Below are 18,125 nucleotides of genomic sequence, written 5' to 3' on the forward strand. Positions count from 1 at the left end.
CTAATTGACTGGGTTAATTACTAGGTTAATTCCCGGAATGGCGGGACTGTCATATGTTGAAAGACTGGAGCGACTAGGCTTGTATACACTGGAATTTAGAAGGATGAAAGGAGATCTTATCGAAACGTATAAGATTATTAAGGGATTGGACACGTTAGAGGCAGGAAACATGTTCCCAATGTTGGGGGAGTCCAGAACCAGAGGCCACAGTTTAAGAATAAGGGGTAGGCTATTTAGAACTGAGATGAGGAAAAACTTTTTCAATCAGAGAGTTGTGAATCTGTGGAATTCTCTGCCTCAGAAGGCAGTGGAGGCCAATTCTCTGAATGCATTCAAGAGAGAGCTAGATAGAGCTCTTAAGGATAGCAGAGTCAGGGGGTATGGGGAGAAGGCAGGAACGGGGTACTGATTGAGAATGATCAGCCATGATCACATTGAATGTCAGTGCTGGCTCGAAGGGCCGAATAGCCCCCTACTGCACCTATTGTCTATTGTCTATTGGCTTCAGTAAATTGCCCCTTGTGCGTGGGGTGCAAAAATGGGATAACAAAGAACCAGTGTACAAAATCATGAGCGGAATCGATTGGCTAAGCGCATAGAATCTCTTGCCCAGAGTAGGGGAATCGAGAACCAGAGGACATAGGTTTAAGGGGAGCGGGGATGATTTAATAAGAACCTGAGGGGTAACTTTTTTACATAAAGGGCGGTGCATGCAACAAGCTGCCGGAGGAGGTAGTTGAGGCAGGTACTATCACAACGTTTAAGAAACATTTAGACAGGTACATGGATAGAACAGGTTTAGAGGGATATGGGCCAAAAGCATGCAGGTGGGACTAGTCTTTATGGGACATGTTGGTTGGGATGGGCAAGTTGGGCCGAAGGACCTGTTTCCATGCCGATGACTCTGTGACTCTCAACTAATGTACGGGTGATCAATGGTCCTTGTGGTCTCTGTGGTACAAAGGACCTGTTTCCACGTTGTATCTCTAAACCAAATAAATTGAGGACATTCAGAGTTGAACCTCACTGATTTTGGGTAGTGTAATTAATGCCCCTGAGCCGAAGACAGGCCGACAATGGAACAACTAAATCGTGAACAAAAGGCAAGGCAGAAAAACCTCAGATAGACCCAAAGTGCTGGAGTAACTCACCAGGTCAGGCAGCATCTTTGGAAAAAATTGGATAGGTGACGTCTCAGGTCGGGACCCTTCCCCAGACGCTACTTCAGAAGAACCTCAGATCTGGCATTCTACCCAATACTTGTCAGCCCGCTGGATGCCATAGACCAGAGAAACGGAGTAAAGTGAGCTTGTCTAATCAAAAGATTAAAACTCTTTCGTCCTGCTTTATAGTTCAGTGAGCAACAGAACAGATAGACATGATGTGACTTGCAGGCAGGGATGTGGCTTCAATTCCGGAGGAATTAAAAAGCTTGAAGCCAAGGGAAATGTTTCATCTCTAATGCCTCAGTTTTCCTGTTCTTTATTAAAGTGTGTCAAAGAGCTGGAAGCCAACACAGGGAGTCCAATGGTACAAAGACAGGATCATGATCAACATTATCTTCCCGGAGGTATCTTCTCCTCACATTTCCTTGCTGGTGGAGAGCTGCCTGAATTTCAATCCACGATGAAACCAATGTCAGGCAGGCTCAACATTATTCACCCAGCAAGGTGACCTTTCATGTTCTGTTGAAAATTACCACCAGTCTTTAAAAGTCACCCATTCCTTCTCTCCTGAGATGCTGCCTGACCCGCTAAGTTACTCCAGCAATTTTGTGTCTACCTTCTAAATTAAATACATTTATTTTCTATTCCGCACATTAAACATAGCAGGGGTTAACCACAATTTCTCTCAACATATTACAAGGTGGCAAAGTGGCTCAGCAGTAGAGTTACTGCCTTAGAGCACTGGAGACCCGGGTTCAATCCCAACTACTGGCGCTGTCTGTACGGTGTTTGTATGTTCTCCCTGTGACCGCATGCATTTTCTCTGGGTGCTCTGGTTTTCTCCCACATCTCAAAGTTGGTTAATTGACTTCTATAAATTGTCCCACGTGTGTCGGATAGAAGTAGGGAGTCAAGAGTGTTTTATTGTCATATGTCCCGAAACAGAACTATGAAATTCTTACTTGCAACAGCACAACAGATATGTACTCTGTAAATCCCATAATAAACACCAACAAAAACGTTCAGTACACATAAAAAAATATAGACAAATAAATGGGGCAGCACAGTGGCTCAGCAGTAGAGTTGCTGCCTTACAGTGCCAGAGACCTGGGTTCGATCCTGACTACGGGTGCTGTCGGTATGGAATTTGAACGTTCTGCCTGTGACCACGTGGGTTTCCCCCGAGTGCTCCTGTTTCTTCCCACATTCCAAGAACATGCAGGTTGGCAGGTTAATGGGCCTCTGTAAAATTGTCCCTAGTGTTTAGGGAATGGATGGGAAAGTGGAGTAACATAGAACTAGCGTGAACAGAAGATCAATGGTCGGCATGCACTTAGTGGACCGAAGGGCCTGTTTCCATGTTGAAACTTTCAATCAATCAATCAAAATATTTCCTAATGTATGTAATGTATGCTGGCATGAATCTGAGAGGTATAATATTGAGCTATACCACACATGTGTGTTAAGATGCATGATGCAGTGATGGAAATTCTATGGAACAAATAAACAATATTAAATAATTGGAAGAACAGTGTGACTAGTTTCCAGCGTTAGCTCTGTCAACTGTCTGATAATATATTCTCCTTTCAACTGATTGCAGGTTTCACTTCTGTTTGGTTCTGTTCTAACCTGTTTGTTCTCTTTCGTACTCTTATCTGAACAATCTGGTGTGTGTAATTGGAATTTCAAAATCAATCGGCTTTATTTTAATCAAACACACGGTTCATGGTCTGTCATGCTCAACCTTCCAACAAGATGAAAATTGATCCCCTCTCATCTAAACCAAATACATTTATCACAAGTGATTTGCCCACCAGGAACAAAACAAATCTTAGAAACCCACACAAAATGGAACTTATATTACATGTGTAGGATGAAACTGCAGATGCTGGTTTATACCGATCACTGACACAGTGCTGGAACAACTCAGTGGGTCAGGCAGCATCTCTAGAGAAAAGGAACATGTGATATTTTGGGTCAAAACCCTTCTTCAGACGTTTTTTTGGGGAGAACGTAAAACCAGGATGTGTGGGGCTGCTGAATGATAAGGTTGGAGGCTATGGAGGGCAGTCAATAGTCAATAGTCAATAGTCGTTTATTTGTCACATACACATAAATGTGTAGTGAAATGAAACATTACCCGCAGTTGAACAATAAGACCAATAAGAATAATCAATAAAAATGCAATAACACATACAATCACAACTAACACCAAACAAAAAGAAACATCCATCACAGTGAGTCTCCTCCAGTCCCTCCTCACTGTGATGGAAGGCCAGAATGTCTTTTCTCTTCCCCTGCCGTCTTCTCCCGCGGTCAGGCTGTTGGAGTTGCCACGTCGGGATGGTCGGGGCTCCCGACATTGAAGCCCCTGCCGGGCGCTATTCCAGGCCGCGCCGGACGGTGAAAGTTCCGCGGCGGGCCGACCCAAGCCCCGCGATTCGGGGCGGGTGAACACGCTGCCTCTGCCGGAGCTCCCGATATCGGCCCCCATCCAGGGGCCTGCGGGCTTCCAGACGTCCACGCGGCCCGCGCCGGAGCCTCCGGAGACGAGTCGCAGCCGCTCCCGCAGCATCCGCAGGCAGCCAGCGCCGCAGGTGGTTAGTCCGGGCCGCGGGCTCTGCGAACCAGAGCCCAGGTGGTCCCAGGTGCATGGCCGTTGGTAGGCCGCAGCGGGAACGGGGACATGACACAGAAACAAAGGTCGCGTCTCCGTTCGGGAGAGAGAATTTTACAGTTCCCGTTCCCGTTCCCTCCCACCCCCCCAAACATAACATACAAACCCTACACCATATTAAAACTACAATTCAGACAAAAACAACAAAAAACACAAAAGACAGACGGACTGCAGGCAAGCCGCAGCTGCAACGGCAGCGCTGGCTCCTCCCTAGCAGACAGCCGGATGTGATAAAATCAGAGATGGTCTGAGAGATAATGCGCTCATCTGTGGGGTCATGGTCCAGGGGTAAGTAGGAGGAGGTGTCCAAGAGCTGGCGCCTGGCCTCAGTCTGGTAGACGTCATATCTCATATTACATTATTTGTGCATGATTTGTACAGTGATAACTGTGCTCCAACCGTACAGACATACATACAATGACTGTGTGCTCCTCAGGCACAAGAGTACTAATGTTCTAGATATATCAGGATAGTACTGATGCTCTGCACTCTTGCAGCAGAGGAGCACGAAAGCTCTATCACAAGTACTGATCTCCCTCTAAGTCAGTACATTTTTCGGTTAATCTCATCAATAAATCAGAAAGACGCTGAGTCTCCGACAATACTACTTTTGTAGTTTCAGCACTCGTCTCAGCTAAAGTTTCCAACTCACCTAAAGAGGGTCATTCAAAACGACAAAATTTAAGAATCCTTGGAGTTAAAGAAGGCAAAGAAAAAGATAAAAACGTTCGTGATTTTACTGCTGAGTTATTACAGGAAGTTTTGAAAATGGATTCAAAGCCCTTGCTGGATCGAGCCCATAGAGCACTGAGAGCACGGCCAGGTGCTAATGCGCCTCCAAGACATTTGATTCTGAGGGTGCATAATGCTCACGTTTTAGAAGATATGCTGTCAAGAATTGCTAGTAACAGAGCTTTATCATTCCGAGGCGATGAGATTCGCATCGTCAGAGATTACCCCTTTGAGGTGGTTAAGAAAAGAGCACTGTTTAATGAGACAAGATCTATTCTCAAGAAGATCCCAGCGCTCAGATTTGGTATTATGGCGAGTCCGAAACTTGTTGGTTGTAAGAGGAGTTTATTGCAGCCGCAATATTCGGATACAGAGTTAAACAACAAGGTAAAGGACAACCAATACAAACTTACTGTCTTCCTTGAAGACTTCGCCGAACTCACTCAATCGGGCGCCAAATGCGCACATGACATCGCTGGCCAATCAGCGATGTCGCTCTCTGGACCAATCCCTATGGTCGCGTTCCCACGTGACCTCGCTGGCCAATCCGAGGGTTCGACGACCTGGACCATTCTCTATGGTCGCTACATGACCCCCCCCAGAACCCGAGGTGCGGAACCTAGCAGGGAGCCGGATTTCGCGACCATAACGAGTACGGAGAGGGACAGCCTGAACCACAGGAGCCGGAGGTTCCGGACTTGGCGGAACAGCCGGAACGAGAGGTTCTGGAGGAACTACCGGAACGGGGGGTCCTGGAGGGACTGCCGGAACGGGGGGTCCTGGAGGGACTGCCGGAACGGGGGGTCCTGGAGGGACTGCCGGAACGGGGGGTCCTGGAGGAACTGTCGGAACGGGGGGTCCCGTACTGAGCGGAACTAACGGAGGTCGGCCTCTCCTAGGGGTTTGACCGACCAGGACTGGTTGATCCGGGTCCAAATGGGCAGGTTTGAGCCGGGACACCGAGACGAGCTCACTCTTGCCGCACATGTCTAAGGTGAAGGTAGCCGTTCCCTTACGTAAAACCCGGAACGGCCCTTGATAGACCCTCTGCAACGGGGCGCGATGGGCATCTTTACGCAGAAAAACAAACTCACAGTCCTTCAGGGAAGACGGTTCATGTACCATGGGACACCCATGACGAGAAGTCGGAACTGGAGCCAGGGAGCCCACCCGTTCCCGGAGAGATGCTAACACTGATGGGACTGTAGGCAGCAGGTCTGAAGGGTCCGGAAACAGATCTCCGGGTACTCGAAGTGTCGAGCCATATACTAGCTCTGCGGACGACGCACCGAGATCTGGCTTAGGAGCAGTCCGGATGCCCAAAAGAACCCAAGGGAGTTGGTCTACCCAGTCCGGGCCTTCAAGCCTTGCACTGAGGGACGCCTTAAGTTGGCGGTGGAACCTTTCTACGAGTCCATTTGCTTGGGGGTGATATGCAGTCGTGGGTTGTAACTTGGACCCGTACAGTTCTGCCAGCGCGGTCCAGAGGGACGAAGTGAACTGTGGCCCTCTGTCAGTGGTAATAACTGCCGGGACCCCGAAACGAGCTACCCAATGAAGGGCCAAAGTCCTAGCACAAGACGCTGACGAAATATCAAACAATGGGAAAGCCTCTGGCCACCGGGTGAACCGATCCACCACCGTGAGGAGGTGGGTGTAGCCCCGGGAGGAAGGCAAAGGCCCGACCAAATCCACGTGGATGTGGAAAAAACGAACAGCCGGGACCTCGAAATCCTGTACGGGGGGCTGGACGTGGCGCTGGACTTTAGCGGTCTGACAGGGCACGCAGGAACGTGCCCACCCCGCTACCTGTTTCCGCAGGCCATGCCAGACAAACCTCGCTGCTACCAAGGCAGAGGTGGAGTGGATGGACGGGTGCGCCAGCCCATGAATGGCATCGAAAACCCGGCGCTGAAGGGAGGGCGGTACTACCGGCCTGGGACGGGGAAGAGAAACATCGCACCAGACTTTCGTGCCCTCCGACCCACAAGCTACCTGGGCCAACTTCAATCCCGAAGTGGTGGACCGGTAAGCCGAAACGGTATCCGCTAGGAGCTGTGCCTCCGCAAGCTCCTTGGGATCCACTTCGCAGTCCACCGCCGAAATAGGGGGAAAAGCAGGTCTTGACAGGGCGTCAGCAACGGCATTAAGCTTACCCGCGACATGACGGACATCGGTGGTAAATTCGGAGATAGCGGTCAGGTGCCGCTGCTGGCGGGCCGACCATGGGTCAGACAATTTCAAAAAAGCAAATGTTAATGGCTTGTGGTCCGTAAATGCCACAAATGGGCGGCCCTCGAGGAAGTACCTGAAATGACGAACAGCTAAATAGAGAGCCAGAAGCTCTCGGTCAAATGCGCTATACTTCAGCTCGGCCGAATTTAGTTGCCGGCTGAAAAACGCTAAAGGCTGCCAACGGCCACCGACCTGCTGCTCCAGAACCCCGCCCACCGCCACGTCAGAGGCGTCAACCGTCAGGGTCGTGGGGGCGGAGGGGCTCGGATGGACCAACATGGTGGCGTCTGCCAAAGCTGCCTTAGCTGCTGTAAAAGCCGACTCAGCGGTCGGGGACCACAACAACTCTACCGGATTCCCTGCAAGGCATTGGAAGAGTGGGCGCATGACTCGCGCAGCTGCCGGAACGAACCTATGGTAGAAATTAACCATGCCTACGAACTCCTGTAGCCCTTTTACTGTGGTGGGCCTAGGAAATGCCCGGATAGCCTCCACCTTTTCGGGCAAAGGGGAGGCGCCGGCAGGGGTAATTCTGTGCCCTAGAAAATCAAGAGCAGGAAGGCCGAATTGACATTTGGAGGGTTGGATTATGAGCCCGTGGTCTTGGAGCCGCTGGAACACGGTCCGCAAATGGGCCTGGTGTTCCTGCACGGAGGGGCTGGCTACCAGGATGTCGTCTAAATAAATAAACAAAAACGGTAAACCCCGGCCCACGCGGTCCATCAGTCGCTGGAAAGCCTGTGCCGCGTTCTTTAAACCGAAAGGCATACGCAACCATTCAAACAACCCAAACGGAGTAATTGTTGCAGTTTTCTGTATGTCCTCCGGTCGCACCGGAATCTGATGGTATCCTCGCACCAAATCGATTTTGGAAAACACCACCGCTCCTTCCAGCCCAGATGAAAAATCCTGTAGGTGCGGTATGGGGTAGCGATCAGCCGTGGTGACAGCATTGAGACGCCGATAATCGCCACATGGTCTCCATCCACCAGATGCTTTGGAGACCATGTGTAACGGCGAGGCCCACGGGCTGTCAGACTGACGGACAATTCCCATTTCCTCCATTTTCCTGAACTCCGCCCTTGCCACCACCAGTTTGTCTGGCGGTAGTCTCCTGGCCCGAGCGAAAACGGGAGGGCCTTCGGTGCGGATGTGATGGACCACACCGTGCTTAGCCGAAGGCGTGTCGAAACGTTGGACGAGCAGCTCCGGAAACTCTGCCAGAATCGCAGCATACGAGTCGGGGGCCGCGACGACGGCCTGGACAGTAGGGCTGGGCGAGGAGGCGATTGTCGGAGCGACGTGCTCATCTTCGGCGGAGGGTCGGAGGTCGTTACCGCGGACATCAGGAACCAGTGAAAAAGCCCAGAGAAAATCTGCGCCCAGGATCGCTTGTTTGACGTCGGCTATGATGAATGGCCATTCGTACGTGCGGAGGCCTAACACAAGGGACATCTTCCGTGTACCGAAAGTGCGAATTGGGCTGCCATTAACCGCGATGAGGGTGGGACCTGTCTTACCCGATCTGGTTTCGAGGTCGGTCGGCGGCACTATGCTGACGATGGCTCCCGTGTCTACCAAAAATTCTGTGTCCGTGAATCGATCATGGACATAGAGGCGCCGGTTCTGGCCAATCGTAACTGCCCCTATGTACGATCGGCCGAGGCATTTCCCGCGAAGGTACAAGGCAAACGACAGTTGCGGGATTCGTTACCCCATCGTAGGTGATAATAGCACCAGCCGCGCTTGTGCGGATCTTTTTGGCGGGCTTTCTGAGAATTGGCGGGAGACATGGCGCCATCTTGCCGTCGCTGTGGCGTGGTCACTGATGTCGAGACTTTGTTGATCGAACCACTCGCCTTGTTTTTTGCCGCTATGAGCGCGTCCGCTTTCGCTGCATATGCTTCGGGGTCCTTAAAAGAACAATCCGTGAGCAGCAGTCGGACATCCTCGGGAAGTTTCTCGCGGAATGCCTGCTCGAACATAGGGCAATCCGTATGCTCACCGGCTAGCATCATCATTTCGGCCATGAGGACGGAAGGCAGTTGGTCTCCAAGATCCGGTAGGTGCAGATGTTTTGCCGCACCACCATGCTTATTAAACCCGAAGGTTCGCAGTAATACTTTCTTCATGGCCTCGTACTTGTTTTCCGCAGGTGGATTCACGATGAACCGCATCACGCGCTTGGTTGTGTCCGGCGATAGAGCGCTGACGAGGTAGAAGTACTTCGTGGATTCGTCCGACACCTTCTTTATATGAAATTGAGCCTCGGCGTGGATAAACCAAGCTTGCGGTGCGTGCGTCCAAAACAACGGTAGATGAACGCCTGCCGCGCTTGACTCCGGTGTGCCCTGCTCGGTCATCGTCAACGAGGCGTCGGGTTCCTGCTCAGTCGGTGATCGTCCAGATCATGTCGGGGTCACCAATATGGCGAGTCCGAAACTTGTTGGTTGTAAGAGGAGTTTATTGCAGCCGCAATATTCGGATACAGATTTAAACAACAAGGTAAAGGACAATCAATACAAACTTACTGTCTTCCTTGAAGACTTCGCCGAACTCACTCAATCGGGCGCCAAACGCGCACATGACATCGCTGGCCAATCAGCGATGTCGCTCTCTGGACCAATCCCTATGGTCGCGTTCCCACGTGACCTCGCTGGCCAATCCGAGGGTTCGACGACCTGGACCATTCTCTATGGTCGCTACAGTATGTTGTATCCAGCAAAACTCCGAGTGACCTACAATCAAAAAGAATCCTTTTTTACTGACTATAATAAAGCACTGGAATTTGCTCGGGAGATCGAAAGGTCGCTGAAGGCTTGATTATGATTTCACGGCTATCTTAATTGGCAGACATCTAATTGGACTTTAAAAATATTAAAATTCAAAGATTTAAGTTTAGTGTATATACTATACGTATATTAACCGTAACTAATAATTATTAATTAAAAAACATATATATTTTTATTAATCATCACTAATAAGAAGTATAAGTAATATTTGATTTATGTAAACCTTACTTTGAATACTTAATTAATACACTTTAGATAGAAAAATCGATTTATTATAGACTAATTAGTTTCGGGCCTGCCCCGTTTATCTCTCTTTTTAAAAAAAATAAAATAATAATAATAACTGTGTTAAAAAACGGAGCTAGTATTAATTTTTTTTTACATCTCACGGAAGTCCTTAGATTTTTTGCCACCTTAGGGTGGCTAACACTAACTGCACTAATTGTAGTTGTAGTTTTAGTTGTCTCTTCTTTTTTCCTGCACTCTTTTAACCTTTTATATATTGATTTTTTTTTTAGATTTAACTTTTATTATCATGTCATTTTTCAGAAATTATATACTTTTGGGAGATATTTCCGGGAGGCACTCTACGCTGTACAAAAGATCATCCACCCCTCATTCAAGAAAAATGTTGTAGTCCGTGTGCCAGACCATTTGCTTTATTATAGACCATTTATCGGTTAAGATGCAAGATTCTATTAGGAAAACAGGGGTTAAAGGTATTACATTTTGTAGTTGGAATGTCAAGGGTGTTAATGAACCAATTAAAAGAGGTAAAGTACTTTCACATTTAAAATCTATTGATGCAGACATAATGTTCCTTCAGGAAACTCATCTAAAAAATGTAGCACATAATAGACTGAAAGGCAAATGGATTGATAAAGTATTTCACTCATCGTTTCCCTTTAAATCAAGAGGTGTTGCTATTTTAATTCGTAAGGGTATACCATTTATAAATACTTCCTCTATAGTCGACACTGAAGGTAGATATGTTATATTAGTGGGAGAACTATATTCTACAAAATTGATATTGGTGAATGTCTACGCACCAAATTTTGATAATCCGTTATTTTTTTAAAAAATATTTAATACCATTCCAGAATTTGGACAATATAACTTGATAATTGGAGGAGATTTAAATTGTACATTAGATCCTTATTTGGATAGATCTTCAACTCAAAGGAAAACAAAATCCAAGTCGTGTGAATTATTAAACTCTTATATAAATAATGCAAATATAAAAGATGTTTGGAGGATTGATAATCCTTCAGGCCGAGAGTATTCATTTTATTCACCTGTGCATAAAACTTATTCAAGAATTGATTATTTCTTGGTGGACTCCAAACTTATTCCTTATACGTATAATTCGAAATATCATAATATTATTATATCCGATCATGCCCCTTTAACATTTAGGGTAAAACTCCAAGGAGTAACGGGGAAACAGACTAATTGGAGATTTAATCCGCAAATCTTAAATGAAAAAGCATGTTATGACTATCTTAAATCGCAATTTGAGATTTTTTTTAACGCAAATGACCTTCCTGAAACATCTGCGTCCCTGCTTTGGGAAACATTTAAAGCGTTTGTGAGAGGATGTATTATTGCTTTTCAAGCGTCTCAAAACAAGAAGAACCGAGCTGAACAGAATGACCTGGAAAGTCAGATAAGACAGTTAGACATAACAAATGCCATCGCTCCCTCTATTGAAATACATAATAAAATTGCAGTTCTCAAATATAAGTTAAATTATATCCTTTCAGCTCATATTTTAAGGCTTTCTCAATATACTAAACAAAAACATTTTGAATTTGGAGATAAACCACAGAAATTGCTAGCACGTCAACTCCGTAAATTAGAAGATGATTCTACAATTCATAAAATTAGATCAGAAAATGGAGATTTGCTTAAACTACCTAAGGATATTAATCAGAGATTTTTGCAATTTTATCAGTCATTATATTCATCAAAAATAACAGATACTTCTGCGCAGATGCAAAAGTTTTTGCAGGAATGTAATCTTCCTGGTTTGAATGTGAGTGATAGAAATTTACTGGGCGCAGAAATAACTATGAAAGACGTTGAAGAGACTATTAAATCCATGAAAAATGGGAAGACTCCTGGCCCTGATGGCTTAAATAATGAATTTTATAAAAAATTTAGTGGTTTGATCTCTCCACGGTTGCAAACTGTATATAGTCACGCCTTTAAACAACAGAGATTGCCACAAACTCTGACTGAATCAACAATAATCCTCATTCCTAAAAAAGATAAGGATTCTGAAGACCCTGGTTCGTATAGGGCGATAGCTCTTTTAAATACTGATCAGAAGATATTAGCGAAAATTTTAGCTCAGAGATTAAGTCTAGTTATAGACAAATTGATACACCCCGATCAATCAGGCTTTATAGCTAAACGATATTCATTTTTCAACTTGAGACGCTTGTTTAATATAATTTATTCAAATAGACTATTAAATGAAGATTTAGCAATCATCTCGCTAGATGCTGAAAAAGCATTTGATCAAGTAGAATGGCCCTATCTTTTCTCAGTGATGGAAAAATTTCAACTAGGTGAAAATTTTTGTGCATGGGTGAAACTTTTATATACATCCCCAACAGCTAGAATATTAACTAATCAAATGCTGTCATCTAAATTTCATTTAGCTAGGGGTTGTAGACAAGGATGTCCACTATCACCACTTTTATTTGCCCTTATTATAGAACCACTTGCTGAGAGTATTAGATCAAATTCAGATATTCATGGCTACAACACTAAACATACAACCAATGAAATTTCTTTATATGCGGATGATGTATTAATATATATTACAAAGCCAGAAATTAGCATTCCGAATTTATTAAATCTCATAACTCAATTTGGTTCATTTTCAGGTTGTAGAATTAACTGGTATAAAAGTGAAATTATGCCAATAATGGAGCATAATCCGGCCATACTTCAACAATTTCCTTTTAAAATTGCCTATGAAAAGTTTAAATATCTTGGAATTTACGTGACTAGGAAATATACTTCTTTATTTAAATCAAATTTTCCTCCTTTACTTGCTAAATTACACAGAAATATCCAATTTTGGAAAACACTTCCTATATCATTAGTTGGTCGTAGTAATGCTATAAAGATGATCTTTCTTCCACAGCTACTATATTTATTTCAAGCAATTCCGATCTATCTTCCAAAAAAGTTTTTTTTTAAAATTGATTCAATTGTCACTAATTTTATTTGGGACTACAAGACTCATAGAATAAATAAAAGACACTTATGTAAGTCTAAAATTAATGGAGGAATTGCTTTACCTAACTTTTTATTTTATTATTGGGCGGTTAATATTAAAAATATAACCTGCTGGTTGGATGATTATGATCAACAACCGGATTGGTTAAAGATGGAGAAAGAGGATTGTTTACCATTCGATATTGGTGTGATCCTCTTAGCTCCAATAAATTTAAATAAAAAAACATATGGAGGTAATCCCATTATACATAGTGTTATCCGTACCTGGAAACAATTAAAGCTTACGTTAAAATTGAGTAAATTATCTGTTTTCCTTCCTATTGCGAATAATCCTTCTTTTAAACCGTCTGTCTTAGATAGAGGCTTTGCTCAATGGAAAAGTTATGGAATCAAAAGGGTGGGAGATCTTTATCATAAGGGAACTTTTCTTTCGTTTCAGGAGTTACAGCAGAAGTACGGATTACATGTTAATAATTATTTTAGATATTTACAACTTAGAGATTATGTAAAATCACACATGCAAGAATATAAGTTTAGAGATCCAGAAACACTTGATGTATGCCTGAATCGATATTATAATTCAAATAAATTAATATCCTTTATTTACAATACTCTCCTTGACACTGACATTCCGTCATCAGAATCTTATAGACGAGCATGGGAGGACGAATTGAATCAATTTATAATGCAAGATATATGGGATGAAAGCTTACAACATATACATCAATGTTCATTGAATACTAGACATTCCTTAATACAATTTAAAATAATACATAGATTACATTATTCGAAGACGAAATTAAATAGGATTTTTCCTAGTATCTCTCCTATTTGTGATAAATGTCAATTTCAAGAAGCTAATTTAACTCATATTTTCGTAACTTGTATAAAAATGCAAAACTTCTGGTTGGAGATTTTTAAAATAGTTTCTAAAGTTATTAATAAAAAATTAGATATGGACCCAAAATTAATTATATTAGGATTATCAGAACATACTACAAATTTTACAGTAAGTCAGGTACATTTTCTTGATTACAGTCTAATAACTGCGAAAAAATTAATACTTAAATTTTGGAAAAAACCAATAACCCCCACAATTAAAATGTGGACTACGGAAATGACAGAGACCCTGCATTTGGAAAAAATAAGGTTTGCCATAATCGACAAACCTGAGTTATTTTTAAAAATATGGTCTCCATTTATTGAATTTTTAGAAAAGTAAATGGGTTTGGCACAGGACTAAAATAAAAAAATTTAAATTAAAAGTTGAAACTTGAGTTAGGGGTTGGATGTACAACTGTGGTTATTGTCTCCCGGATCTACTCCCTTTAATTTTTATTGTTAGATCCTTTTTTAAATTTTTTTTATTAACCCTCTTATTCTCTCTCCCCAAGTTTATAGTTTTTTATTTTTATTTTTACTTTCTCTCTTCAAAAATTTAAAAATTGAAGCTATGTAAGAACTTTGTAACAAATGTGTTTTTTCTTATTTCTATTTGTACATATGCTTTTCAAAAATAAAAAAAAATAAAAAAAAATAAAAAAAAACAAGTACTGATCTCCCCACCATCAAAGGGGTTTTAGCTTAGTTTAGGGATACAGTGTGGAAACAGGCTTTTCGACCCACCGAGTCCACGTCGCCCACCGATCACCCTCACACTTGTTCTACCTTACACATTAAGGACAATTTACAGAAGCCTACAATTAACCTGCACATCTTTGGAATGTCTGAGGTAACTGGAGCGCCCAGAGAACAGGGACCTACGGGGCCTAGTCAGGCGCTGCTTGAAGAAGGCAGCCAATACCAAAGACCCACACCATCCTGGCCACGTTCTCACTTTACTCCTACCATCAGGAAGACGGGACAGGAATCTGAAACCCGTGACCGCCAGGTTCAATACTAGCATCTTCCCAACTACCATCAGGCTCTTGAACACGACACAACACTAACCTCAGCAACTCTGAGGTTACATGAACTGTGTCTTTGGTTGCACTACGGACTTCTTTTTACTTTTGCATTGGTATTGCGGTTATTAATTTATTGAATTTTCAATATTACATTTATCTGTATGTATTGCATTTACTTGCCTGCTGAGCTGCTGCAAGTAAAAATGTAATTGTTTTGTTGGCAGTATGTTTCACACATAAACACTCCTGATTCTTGCTCTTTGGTATATTACTAGACCAAGTGGACCCGATGGACCCAAACCTCTCCTGCATTGGTGCACCAACCTCTCCTTCCCCACTTCTCCTTCCCCACTCCTCCCTCCCCTCACACCCCCCCCCCCCCCCTCCCCCCACTTGGCCAACTGGCCAATTGGGCATTTTACATAATGAAAAGAACCATTTAAACTTCAACCGTAGTTTGGCGGCAACATGGTAGCACAGTGGTAGAGTTGCTCCCTTACAGCACCAGAGGCCCGGGCTCAATCCTGACTACGGGTGCTCTCTGTACTGAGTTTGCACATTCTTCTTGTGACTACTGTGGCGCCATGTGGTGGTCGGGCCACTGGTTAATCGTATCCTCATTCATCATGTGGTAAGAGGCACATGACCATGGGCGGGCGGCAGAGAGGATTTCGGGGGAGTGCCCAGCTGCAGCGACACGCAGTTACTCTGGGCTCAACAACACTGCTATTGTTTTGGGTTTCCTTTTGTTTAATAAAGCTTTTTCTTGAGTTCACAACGTGTGACTCGCTTTATCTCACTTTATTGGTGACCCCGACGTGATGGAACTCAGACCAAACTGACACTTTGGGAGGTTGACGGCCAGTCCATATTCACTGAGACGCTGACAGAGCGCACAAAGGTGGGCACAGAGCTCCTGACGAGAGCGACCGGCGACGAGGATATCATCTAAATAAATAAACAAAAAGCCGAGACCATGACCCACCATGTCCATGAGGCGCTGGAAAGCCTGCGTGGCATTCTTGAGACAGAAAGGCATACGGATGAACACAAAAAGCCCAACAGGGGTAATGTTAGCAGTTTTGGGAACGTCAGCCGGATGAACTGGAATTTGATGATAGCCCCTCACCAGGTCGATCTTCGAAAAAAATTTGGCCCCGTGCAAATGGGCCATGAAGTCCTGGATATACGGAACAGGATATCGATCAGCCACCGTGACATGATTTAAACGGCAGTAATCCCCACAAGGCCTCCATCCCCCATTCGCTTTCGGAACCATGTGCAGTGGAGAGGCCCACGGGCTAACAGAATGACGCACAATCCCCATCTCCTCCATCTGGCGGAACTCTGCCTTGGCAATGCGGAGCTTGTCAGGAGGCAACCGGCGTGCATGAGTGTGAAGTGGCAGTCCGGTGATAGTAATATGATGCAAAACCCCATGTTTGGAAACGACCGACTGAAACTGAGGGGTAGAATGGCAGGAAACTCCGCCAATATCTGGGCGTATATATTGTCAACACCAGAAACCGGGTCGAGGCCAGGCCAAGGAACTGGTGCGGGGCAAAGGGAAATCGACTCAAAAGTGCCAAAATGCACGACGTTGCCCTCGCATGTCAACCAACAGGGATTGTGCCCGTAAAAAAATCGGCGCCCAGCAACAGCTGGGACACATTTGCCACGGTGAAAGTCCATGTAAAATGGCAAGATCCAAAAATAAACGGGGCCGTGCGAAAACCATACGTACGGATGGAACTCCCGTTAAGAGCGGGCCCCCGCTTACCGGATTGAGTATCGACTAACGCTGGGCGCAAAACGCTGACCTCAGCACTTGTGTCAACCAGAAACAGCCGTCCTGATTTACAGTCCCAGGTGTAGAGATGATTCTTCAGGCCGGCCGCGGCAGCCACTACTGGTGGCTGGCCGCAGCGTTTCCCGGATACGAGCAGGGAGGGCGGCTTTGGTTGGTCACAGCATTTCCCGGAGAGGGGCAGGGCGGACGGCATTGGTGGGCTGCAGGACCCCAGCATTGGTGGTAGTTGCACCACTTACATCTACCCCCGTCACTCAAAACCGGCCTTCTGGTGGAACCCTCAACCGACACAGAAAATGGCCGCGGGCTGCGTTGCAACTCCGCCGACACTTGATCGATAGAAAAAGCACCCTGCCGTTTGGCGTGCCACAGCTCGTCGGCACGTTCAGGCAGCCACAGGGGGTCGGCAAAATCCTCACCCGTGACGTGCAGGCGGATGTCCTTGGGCATCTGCTCCAGAAACACGTGCTCAAAAAGGAAACAGGGCTGGTTCATCAAGGTAAGCATTTCACTCATCAGATCCGACAGCTTGCAATCACCGAGACCACCCGTGTTCAGAATCCTCGCATCCCACTCACGCTTGCTGAGCCCGAACGTGCGCAATAGAAGCGCCTTAAGGCCGTCATACTTGCCAGCAGCCAGCGGCTGGCGAAGAAAACTAACAAGATGGCCAGCTGAGTCGTGATCTAAGGCCCTGACCACGTAATAATATTTAGTGTCGTCAGCTGTAATGTGCCGAATATGAAATAGATCCTCGCTCGGCCTGCTCAAACCATACGTGCAGCTGCGACGTCCAAAACACCAGCAATTTAATCGCCACGGCGTTGTGCAAAGCCTGAGACTGCATCTGTGGCGCGTCTTGAGCCGGCTCATGTGGACATTGACTAGCCGGTGCAGGTGGCTCAACCTCACCGGGACCTCTGGTTTCCTCCCACACTCTAAAGACATGCAGGTTTGTAAGTTAATTGGCTTCTGTAAATTCTAAATTGTCTCTCGCGTGTGTAGGATAGTGCTACCTAGTGTACGGGGTGATTGTTGGTGGGCACGGACATGGTGGGCCAAATGGCCTATTTCCACACTGTATCTTTAAAGTCTAAAATGCTTTCTCTCTAATTTTGTTCGTGATATTCTTTTGAGATCTCAAACATTTCTTTTTTTTTAAAGCAGCATAAAGAGCTCATTGGGGAGCAAACATGCAAGTGGAGTACACAGGTCCTGGTCACAAAGGTATCTGTACCGAGCAGCTTGAAGCATCATTGTGTTCATCAAAGGTCAGACATGAGACAGCACGCAAGTAATTGGGAGCCGCGACAGACATCACACTCCAGTGTTTGTGTAATCAGTTGCTATCACTGCCGACTAATTGTTCTGCAAAGAGAGATGTAGGAATCTTCATTGTCACAAATATTATAACTGAACATTGTGCAGCTTGTATGTAATTGAATCTGGTTGTCTCCTGTATGACATACAAGATGATGAATGGTTCACAGCAATGCCATTGTTCTGCACTCGATTAAGAGACATATCCCTATAATGGGCACATTTATTCCCTTG

General features: G+C 45.2%; 1 protein-coding gene across 2 annotated transcripts in view; it reads right to left on the reverse strand.

The window, feature by feature from the left end:
- The window catches only part of chrm3b (cholinergic receptor, muscarinic 3b), a 285,369-nt gene that overhangs the window by 229,200 nt on the left and 38,044 nt on the right, over nucleotides 1–18,125 (reverse strand). The window contains exon 1 of one of the 2 annotated variants that reach the window (XM_078405064.1): nucleotides 11,143–11,283. The exons of the other annotated variant lie outside the window; for it this stretch is intronic. The gene's annotated coding sequence lies outside the window, so the exon portion shown is untranslated. Of the gene's footprint in view, nucleotides 1–11,142; nucleotides 11,284–18,125 lie in introns of those variants that run through there. 2 annotated transcript variants of the gene reach the window in all.

Source organism: Rhinoraja longicauda, chromosome 9, assembly GCF_053455715.1.
Source record: "Rhinoraja longicauda isolate Sanriku21f chromosome 9, sRhiLon1.1, whole genome shotgun sequence".
Classification (NCBI taxonomy): Eukaryota; Metazoa; Chordata; class Chondrichthyes; order Rajiformes; family Arhynchobatidae; genus Rhinoraja; species Rhinoraja longicauda.